We start from the raw sequence: 10,732 nt of genomic DNA on the forward strand, positions 1-10,732 counted from the left end.
ACAGAGAAAATGAGATGTTGTGACTCGATCCGTACATTAATTACTTTTTCTCTGTTCAGTGCTGCTCGTAACATGACAACAGTTTGTGTCATCGCTTGAAATCCCGAGCCTGTGGGCAGAATCTCTCATCCAAGTGCGAGTTTTCATCATGCGTGCTGTTCTTCATGGTGTACGTATTCTTTATGCATTAAGGTCAGACATTACATCATTCGGTTTTACATACACTTTGGCCAAAAGGAAATTGGCAACAATGTGCCTGGAAGAGCCAAAGGACACAGGAAAGGACAGTGTGAAATAAAGGGAAAGGGCAGATTTCATTTTAAGCCCGGAACACACCAAGCCGAGGGTCGGCCGTCGTGCAGTTTTTGTGCCGACTAAGTTTTTTCAGAGTGTCCCACACCGTCGGCTGAAGTTGGTCCTCGTCGGCTTTTTTTTTTTTTTTTTTTGGCTGATTCGACATGTTGAATCAGCGTCGGGCCGTCGGAGAGAGAGAGAGAATTCTGATTGGCTGTTCAGTATAGCAAACGAGTCAGTTCATGAGAATATAAGCAAAAATTATGAAAGCAAGCAAATAAGTTATGACGGCACAGACAGAAGGTTGTTCTAATTTTACGTCATCTTACCTGAGCACTCGAATGCACGAATATATTTTCGTAATCACGTGAGCAGAGTGGAATAAAGAACGTGATCAGCATGATTGATATTCAAAATGGTAAGCAAGTGCTGCTTTGTTTATGGTTTGTATACATGCAGTCGTCAGCTTTCGTTGCCGCTAGTTCTTTGACGTCGGGTGTCCCGGCCTTTATTTTGCCCCATAAACATCACAATCATCAACTTTTACTCACCCACATGCTATTCCAAACACATATGACTTCTGTGAAAAAAGTAGATTTTGCCGAATGTACTGATTGCTAATCCATACAATTGCAATGAATGGAGTTTTTAAGCTTCAAAAAGCATGCAAAAGCACCAGAAATATATCATAAAATTAGTCCATATGACTTATGTTCAAAGTCCTATGAAGTCATGCATTTTTTTATTGATTGATTGATTGATTGACATTAAGTGTATTCATCAAAAATATTGTCTAGCACATGTTCATGAAGAAACAGCAATATTAAATTTATGAAAGAATAGAATAAATTGGTTGAAAAACCAGTCTGAAAAACCAGTTACATCAGAAACATCCTAATTTAGAAGTAATAGGATATTTTCTGTCCTGTTTTTGACCCTCTCTTTGAAATTTTGATGGGTGTGCCGCATTCGAGTCTTGAAAGTAAATGGACACTGCCATTACATGGATTTGAAAACTTCCAGTGTTTGCCATACATGTTGAGCCAGAGTCTGATCATGCATCAGAAGACAACCCTATGACTCAATACCTAGGATACTCTAGTCAGCTTTTTTTTTTTCTTTTTTGGTCAGCTTTTTTCCCCACCAGCATTTTTTCAAAAGTTGCCAGTCAGCACCAATATTTTTGATCATTTTCAAAAAACTTTTGTGGCCCCCAGAATATTTTGCTATATGAATATCTGAACATGCAGTATATCAAAAGAAATAACACAGCCTCTGCTTTAAAAATAAAAATAATAAAAAAAAAAATCCGTTCACATTTCCAAACATTCATTTTGTAATAATCCAGTGAGATTTTTGAATACACAATAAGACTGATAACAGCCAGTGCTCCACATGGAGATCAGAGCTCACCATCATCAAATCCGTTTGTGATTACATGAAGAAACATATGAAACTGAGACAAACCAAATCCAGAAGAACTGTGGCAGTGTCTGCAAGAGATTTTAAGAAACCTGCCTCCAAAGCTACCTGAAAAGTGTACCTGGACAAGAGCTGTTTTAAATGCAAAGGGTGGTCACACAAAATATTGTTTTGATTTAGTTAATAAGTTAATTGATAAATAAAATCTATTTATAACAGTATTTTTAAAAAACATCCTCACTTTACAGCATTTTTACACAAGGAAATTGACATTTCTTAGAATTAATAAACAATCAACACTGAGCGTTCACTGGACGAACAGGTTAACTGATTGTAATGTTATTTTTAATGTAGCTACGTCCAGTTAATCTGATTAACTGATTTGCATATTCATAATTAATCATAATTAATAATCATAATGAGTTATGAATAATTATTAATATTTCCCCTTTGAGTTAATTTTCGCTACAACAGTGTGGAGCACCGGCTGTTGTCAGACTCCTTGTGTATTCAAATCTCACTGGATTATTACAATTAATGGCAAAATGAATGTTTGGAAATGTGAACGGATAGTTCCTATTGACACACTACAGCAAAAGATATAAATAACTGGCTTAAAACCTTTTTTGGGGGGTGAAAATACTGATGTGCCTAAGACTTTTGCACAGTACTGTATATATATATATATATATATATATATATACATATACACAGTGTGTACGGAAAGTATTCAGACCCCCTTAAATTTTTCACTCTTTGTTATATTGCAGCCATTTGCTAAAATCATTTAAGTTCATTTTTTTTTCTCATTAATGTACACACAGCACCCCATATTGACAGAAAAACACAGAATTGTTGACATTTTTGCAGATTTATTAAAAAAGAAAAACTGAAATATCACATGGTCCTAAGTTTTCAGACCCTTTGCTCAGTATTTAGTAGAAGCACCCTTTAGATCTGATACAGCCATGAGTCTTTTTGGGAAAGATGCAACAAGTTTTTCACACCTGGATTTGGGGATCCTCTGCCATTCCTCCTTGCAGATTCTCTCCATTTCTGTCAGGTTGGATGGTAAACGTTGGTGGACAGCCATTTTTAGGTCTCTCCAGAGATGCTCAATTGGGTTTAAGTCAGGGCTCTGGCTGGGCCATTCAAGAACAGTCACGGAGTTGTTGTGAAGCCACTCCTTCGTTATTTTAGCTGTGTGCTTAGGGTCATTGTCTTGTTGGAAGGTAAACCTTCGGCCCGGTCTGAGGTCCTGAGCACTCTGGAGAAGGTTTTCATCCAGGATATCCCTGTACTTGGCCGCATTCATCTTTCCCTCGATTGCAACCAGTCGTCCTGTCCCTGCAGCTGAAAAACACCCCCACAGCATGATGCTGCCACCACCATGCTTGACTGTTGGGACTGTATTGGACAGTTGATGAGCAGTGCCTGGTTTTCTCCACACCTACCGCTTAGAATTAAGACCAAAACGTTCTATCTTGGTCTCATCAGACCAGAGAATCTTATTTCTCACCATCTTGGAGTCCTTCAGGTGTTTTTTAGCAAACTCCATGCGGGCTTTCATGTGTCTTGCACTGAGGAGAGGCTTCCGTCGGGCCACTCTGCCATAAAGCCCCGACTGGTGGAGGGCTGCAGTGATGGTTGACTTTCTACAACTTTCTCCCATCTCCCGACTGCATCTCTGGAGCTCAGCCACAGTGATCTTTGGGTTCTTCTTTACCTCTCTCACCAAGGCTCTTCTTCCCCGATAGCTCAGTTTGGCTGGACAGCCAGCTCTAGGAAGGGTTCTGGTCGTCCCAAACGTCTTCCATTTAAGGATTAAGGAGGCCACTGTGCTCTTAGGAACCTTAAGTGCAGCAGAAATTTTTTTGTAACCTTGGCCAGATCTGTGCCTTGCCACAATTCTGTCTCTGAGCTCTTCAGGCAGTTCCTTTGACCTCATGATTCTCATTTGCTCTGACATGCACTGTGAGCTGTAAGGTCTTATATAGACAGGTGTGTGGCTTTCCTAATCAAGTCCAATCAGTATAATCAAACACAGCTGGACTCAAATGAAAGTGTAGAACCATCTCAAGGATGATCAGAAGAAATGGACAGCACCTGAGTTAAATATATGAGTGTCACAGCAAAGGGTCTGAATACTTAGGACCATGTGATATTTCAGTTTTTCTTTTTTAATAAATCTGCAAAAATGTCAACAATTCTGTGTTTTTCTGTCATTATGGGGTGCTGTGTGTACATTAATGAGAAAAAAAAATGAACTTAAATGATTTTAGCAAATGGCTGCAATATAACAAAGAGTGAAAAAATTAAGAGGGTCTGAATACTTTCCATACCCACTATATAGCTGCTTTTAATATGTATAGCAGATTATATATATGGTCTGATATTCATCGTTCGTCATTTTCAGTAATGTGAAAGTAAAGTGAGTACATATAAGACGATCTGTAACAAATAAAGCAATAAGCAATAGTTACACATGGTAACAAAACATTGTTACTCACACTTGTTGCGACATTACTGTCTGCACTGCATCATTTTTTTTTTTTTTTTTTTTTCAGTCTCTGATAAAATTAAAAACAAATACACACTAAAATGAAGCAAACAAATGAACAGTGTCTTAGTGATGTGATCTGGAACGTTGTCACAAATATAGTTAATCCACACTTAGGATCACAAGGAAGGCAATTCAAAGACTGTGTTTTTTCACAACTTGGCACTGCAAAACATCTTGTAATCCTCAGAGGCATCTCTATCATGCATCTTTCTCATATTTACTACTTCATGAATTGGTGGGCAAAGCTAGAGGCAATGATGTAGTTGTAGGTGTTGATCATCTTCTACAGAGGCTGTCTTTCATCACACTATTGCATCATACTGACACAAAATCCAAAACTTGGTTCCAATAAAAGCTGTTTTTGGACAAACAAGGAAGTGTTGAGTTTTGAAACGTTTTAGGATACTTTTATAGTACAATGACATCTTATATGTCAAAACATCAAGGAAAATTTGATTTCTCAATTTATGACCCCTTTCATAAATCTGAATGATCACTTCAACTCAGTGATCCAGTCTTGGCAGTTAACATCTCACTGAAATTAAAGATTGTAAGTGAAAAATGACTTAAATATTAATCTGTTCTTCGCACAAAGCTTCAGAAGGCTTGGGACATAGCAGCTATGCCTGATGGACTAATTGTATAACACTTTTATTGTCACTCATCTCACATTGTTTGTTCTACAGACATGAATGACTCAAATTGTGCAGATTTTTGAGAATTTTATTTGTATAGCACATTTCATACACAATGGAAATTCAAAGTGCTTTACATAAAGAGGAAGAATAAAAATAGAACATAAGAAATAGAAATAACAGTAAAAACAAAGAATTTTGTTATCTGGATGGAAGAGCTAGGAAGTTTTTGGGAGTTTTTTGTCGTTGTTGTTGTTGTCCGTCAGAGTTGATCTAAACGGATCTATCCATCAGAGCGGATCTAACTGGATCTTCCTCACACGTCAGGACCGCTGTCTAGCTCTACCTGTTAAGGCACCTTGAACTGATAAACAAAGTTTCAATCTCCCCTTTTACCAAGGTGTGCTATTACTGCTTTTAAGTGATTAGATTTACAGTTTTTACTTGGCGGACGATAAAATATTCTAAATATTCCACAAGTGTTACATTGTTGGAGGGACTTGAGCTATATTTAAAGACCAGTATATCATAAAGACTTGGGTGGAGTCTTTTGATTTACAGAGAACACAACACCCTAGCAACATCATACGCTAAAACACTCAGAACATGCTAGTAAATATCTCTAAAACATCTAAGCAAACTTATAGCAATGTCTTGGAAACTACCCACAACACATGGTGCTTTTGCATTGATGTAGTGGTAACGCTTTAAATTACAGCCCGGAAAGTACTGCGTAATTACAACAAATTTACAACGTAACTTTCAATAAATTATAGTGTAACTATACAGTAAGTATTTGTAAGTATAGGGGAACAATATGTAAAGTATTGGGAATAAAGGGGTAACAACCAGGAAAATAACAAATTATTTATACTGTAAATATTTTATAACTAAGGGGTACGTATGACATATAAGGGGTAAGTATGACATAACGGGCCGTAAATTAAAGTGGAGCTTGTTACCCCTCTTATTTCATGTAGTTACAGGGTAAGTATGACATTACGGGCCGTAAATTAAAGTGGAGCTTGTTACCTTCTTGTTTCATGTAGTTACAGGGTAAGAAATTAATTATTAAAAAAAAAAAAAAAACGCAAACAGTCATATCACTTGGAAAACTTTATTTGAAAAACAACTTATTTCAAAACAGATTTAAAGTTACAACACTTCTTATTTGTTTCTCTTGCTTGGCTTCCTCCTCCTCTTGTTCCTCTTTTTCTTTCTTTCCTCTGATGAATCTTAAGAGGGAATCCCATTTGCTATTCTGTATTATAAGAAAATACAGTACACCCGGAAATGTGCTCACCGTTTACTCATCTTTTACCCTCATGCCATTTGACATGTATACGACTTTCCTTCTTAAGATGAACACAAAAAGGTTTTTATGAAAAAATAAATCATCTAGGAACGCTTTATAATGCAACCTCACGTGTTCCTAAAAGTCGAAACATCAAACAGCACAAACAGTAATAACTACAGTAATCCATACGACCCCAATAGATTGAAGCGATGTCTTCTGAAGTGAAACGATACGTATTTGTAAGAAAAATACCAAATATTTTAATATTTTTAAAACTTTCGACCAGCTGTCTTCGGCGCGTGCACGCGAGGGTTGAGAGTTCATGCTTGACGTAACTTGAAGCGTGACGTAGGCGTGCCGAGAAACTCACGCAGATGTTGGATGCCGTCAGTTTTTTTTTTATTATTATTATTTTTTTTAGTGATGCTCACAACAAAATACACAGAATAACAGATAATGATAATGAGAAACAAACAAGACAGAATAACAGAGATGGCAGTTCTCGCGCGAGTTTCATATGAATCTCCCGCGAGAACGTCATGAAAGCTTCACGTTGCTCATTTCTATGTGCTACTTCGTCCAACGCGAAGTCGACTCTCATGCAGACGTTGGTGAAAGCTGGTCGGAAGCGAAAAGATGAATAGCCTAAACCATGAATCTCTGGGTGTACTGTATTTTCTAATAATACAGAATAGCAATGGGATTCCTTCTTAAGATTCATCAGTTGAGAAACAAGAGGAGGAGGAAGCCAAGCGAGAAACAACAACAACCAAAAAACGGACATAACTTGTTACTTTCTGTCAGGACTTCAGAGTTTGAAATGAAAAGTTGATTTTAAAAAATGAATAATAAATGTTGTAGACCTGTTTTAATAAAGTTGTTTTTCAAATAAAAGTTTCGGAGTCAGTGATACCAGATTGTTTGCATTTTATTAATTACTTACCCTGTAACTACATGAAACAAGAGTGTAACAAGCTCCACTTTAATTTACGGCCCGTAATGTCATATTTACCCTGTAACTACATAAAAATAAGAGTGTAACAAGCTCCACTTTAATTTACGGCCCACAATGTCATACTTACCCTGTAACTACATGAAACAAAAGTATATTTCCCCATGTATTAAAAAAGATTGCAAGTTCTTTCTACTTGCCTTGAAACAACTTAATGCACTTTCTCGATAAAATTGCTCCCAAACGTAAGATTGTTGTCTATCATAACAGTGTAAGTACCCCTTAGTTCTAAAATACTTACAGTATAAATAATTTGTTATTTTCCTGGTTGTTACCCCTTTATTCCCAATACTTTACATATTGTTCCCCTATATTTACACATACTTACTTTATAGTTACACTATAATTATTGAAAGTTACACATTAAATTCTTTGTAATTACGCAGTACTTTCCGGGCTGTAATCTAAAGCGTTACCATGTATTGTACTACATTAAGATAGGACTTCTGCAAAGCCGCACTGCTAAATGCTAATCATAATAATTTGCAATTTTTTGGTGGAACTGTTATTATGCAACTTTATATGAGCTGTTGTGAAGGCACATTGATCAAACACATGCAACAATCAAGTTTAGTGTAGTTTGATTAATACGCTCACTTTATTTGATGTTAATATATGTACTCTAATGGTAAACATGTGCATGATGCAACAGCATTTAAACTTTAATGGCCTGTGGAAAATGTATGGAATTTATTAGCAAAGGTTCAAATAGCTGTTGCAATCAGCAGAACAATGGTACACAAAGGGCTTTTAAAAGATGACCTGTTATGCATGTTTTTATTGGAAACCAAAGCATTTTGTTTTCTCTCTTGCGCTGAAATTTCAATGGTTATATGTAATATGTTGTTTTGAGCTCCCTCAATAACCCCTAATATTTCTTTTAGACTTTTAATCACGCTCTTTGAGGTAAATGATGAATTGTGTTTACGTAAATGATGTCCTTGGTGGTTATATAAGCCACTTAAAAAGTTAAATTCACTGCAATGAAGCAAAACAATGCTTTATTTTCTCATATAAGTTAAATAATTAATCAATTTGTGTATAGAATAACATATTGTCATAATAACTCCACTTTATCCACTGGGTTTAGTGTTTGGTCATTAAGTGATTTACTTACCTGGGTAACATAGAAGACATTGCATGCATCACACTGGTATGAAACTTATTTCTTTGTTTTAGGGTACATTTACACAACAATGGTGTACTAAAAACTGAAAGATTTTTTTCCTTTGCATTTTTCTCATACAGACAACACCATTGTCAAAACGATCCCTGTTCATACAGATCCGCGAAAACAACTAAAAATGTTGTATTGTGTATTCCAGGCCAGTGGTAGGCGAGGTCACTTTGTAAAGAAAAAACTTTTGCGCTGTGTAAACTTTTGTAGTTTACACAGAGACAATAATGGTATCTTTTCAAAAATGTGAAACTTTGAAACCTGTTTTCAAAAGATTGTGTTTTCAGGCCCCCAAAATAAAAATAAAATAAAAAAGCACCTTTAAGATAGCATAAAGTTGTCCATTCTTTCATTCCTCTGAAGAAGAAAAAACAATTTTGTAACAAAGATTTTTTTTACTAGCTGTTTTACTTTGGTTCATATCAATTGGTGTATGCCTATATTATTAAATTATTAGTGTATATTCTTTTCATAGCAATTTAAAAGCCTTCAACGCATCTGCCCATGTTGTCCCATGGCAATGGAGTTTTATTCAACAGGTTCACAATAGGAGAGACTTTAATACAGTGCAATTTCATAAAGCTTTTTGTTGTAACATCACAAACAAGAGGGCAAACAACTTAAAAAAAACAGTACAGAAAAACAACTGTGCTCAGGATCTTGAATGCTCTGTATTGATTTCTTAAGAAATGAGTGTGCTTCTTTTCTCTTTTCCCTTTTCTCAGGTTGTTTATAAACATCCACAGACCATGAGTATCCTACGATCATTGTTGGATTTGGATCTGGGGGGGGTTGTCCTGTCCACGTTCCCCTAACACCTAATTAAACGCACCCAGCGGCGGAAGGGGCAGGAACCAGAACGGAGCTGGGGTTAGCTGGTCAGGGGCCGGGACAGTAAGCGGTGGCCTGCGTGAGCTGGAGCATGGGGGCCATAAATCCTTCACCTCTTCATCCCTGCTGGAGCTCCATGCATGAGCTGGGCACTTTCTGGAGTTTGCAGTGCAGAACAAGCTTCCAGGCAAGTTCATCCCTCACTGAGTGAAGATTTGCCCAGCCAGCCACCAGACTCTGGGGCCTGGCCACTGTGATCGCAAACAAAACAAGAGCCAGAGTTTGGTTGGCCTCTCTGTATTTTTTTTTTATATATATATACAATGTGGAGGTTGGTCTCCGTGTTAGCATACAGATAATATAATAATAATTATCCATCCATCCATCCATCCATCCAGAGGGTTTTGCCACATTTATTTACTTTATTACACATCTTGAGAATTCTCATCTTGAGATGAGAATTGCTCAGCTAATTACTCAAGGCTTTTGACTATTGACTATTTAGATTGTCAAAGGCAGCAGAAAGGGAAAAAGGAGTTAAATTTAAAAAATATTAGCAGAAACAATGTTTCTTGCAAAAAGGTCAGATTTTGCAGAATACACATCTGATTTTGAATAATTGTCAATGGAGAAAGATGCATTTGAGAGCTATTCAAATTTTGAGTAACATTTTGAGTTTATGGTGTTCTTGTTGGTTGTTATGGTGCTTATGCAGTTCACACGGGTTCGAACTGACTTGCAACATGTTCCGATCCTTACACCCCATTATATCCCTGTCAGTCTGAGTTGCATTTGTTTAACAACATCAAAAGATAAAATACAAGGTGTTATTTTCTTCAGCATTAAATCTAATTGTTCTGTACTTTCTTTACTGTTTATTGACATTTCAAAATCCCAAATGGTGAATTCTGAAGTTTTTCCTCTTGTTAAAAAGTTAATATTAAAAATGCACTCAAGAATAGTATTGATTTATTATCTGACATTAAAGCAGGATGAATTTAACTTTCTGTCTTCAAGTCTCCATTCCTGTCATCTTAAACAGAATTATGACATCATTAATGAGTAATGGATGGAGGGGAGACAGCACGTATCCCATTGTCTCCTGGGAAGATTGAAATTCCTCAGAAGTGACCCTTTTTCTTTGTAGTCTTCAAGTTAAATGAAAACATGTGTACGTGTAAAGAATGGAAGTGTGATTGTGTGTGTGTACATACATATCCCATGGTCCTTTGAAGTCTTTGTTCAGAAAAAGAATCAAATTTGTCAAGTGAAAATGGGAAAAAAATTAAATGTGTCTAGTTGTTTGTAATCTGGAGGAAAAAAACAGGGACCACAAGAAATTCGATGTTATTCCTATGTGGTTTGAAATCCAGTTTAGTGCAAAAAAAAAAAAAAAATGGTGCAAAATTGTGTCTGAATACACTTGTTTTTGCTCTCTTTGTCCTCATATAGTGAGCCGTGACAATTATAATATAGTACATTTGCTGCAGAATACCGTAGA

The 10,732-nt window shown here is 36.5% G+C and overlaps 1 long non-coding RNA gene across 1 annotated transcript; it reads left to right on the forward strand.

The window, feature by feature from the left end:
* The first annotated feature begins 56 nt into the window (after positions 1 to 56).
* Positions 57 to 10,231, forward strand: LOC125254063. The gene is made up of 2 exons (XR_007181587.1): positions 57 to 169; positions 9,126 to 10,231. It is a non-coding gene; the product is annotated as an uncharacterized LOC125254063 (long non-coding RNA).
* Positions 10,232 to 10,732: the final 501 nt, after the last annotated feature.

This window comes from Megalobrama amblycephala, linkage group LG19 (assembly GCF_018812025.1).
Source record: "Megalobrama amblycephala isolate DHTTF-2021 linkage group LG19, ASM1881202v1, whole genome shotgun sequence".
Classification (NCBI taxonomy): domain Eukaryota; kingdom Metazoa; phylum Chordata; class Actinopteri; order Cypriniformes; family Xenocyprididae; genus Megalobrama; species Megalobrama amblycephala.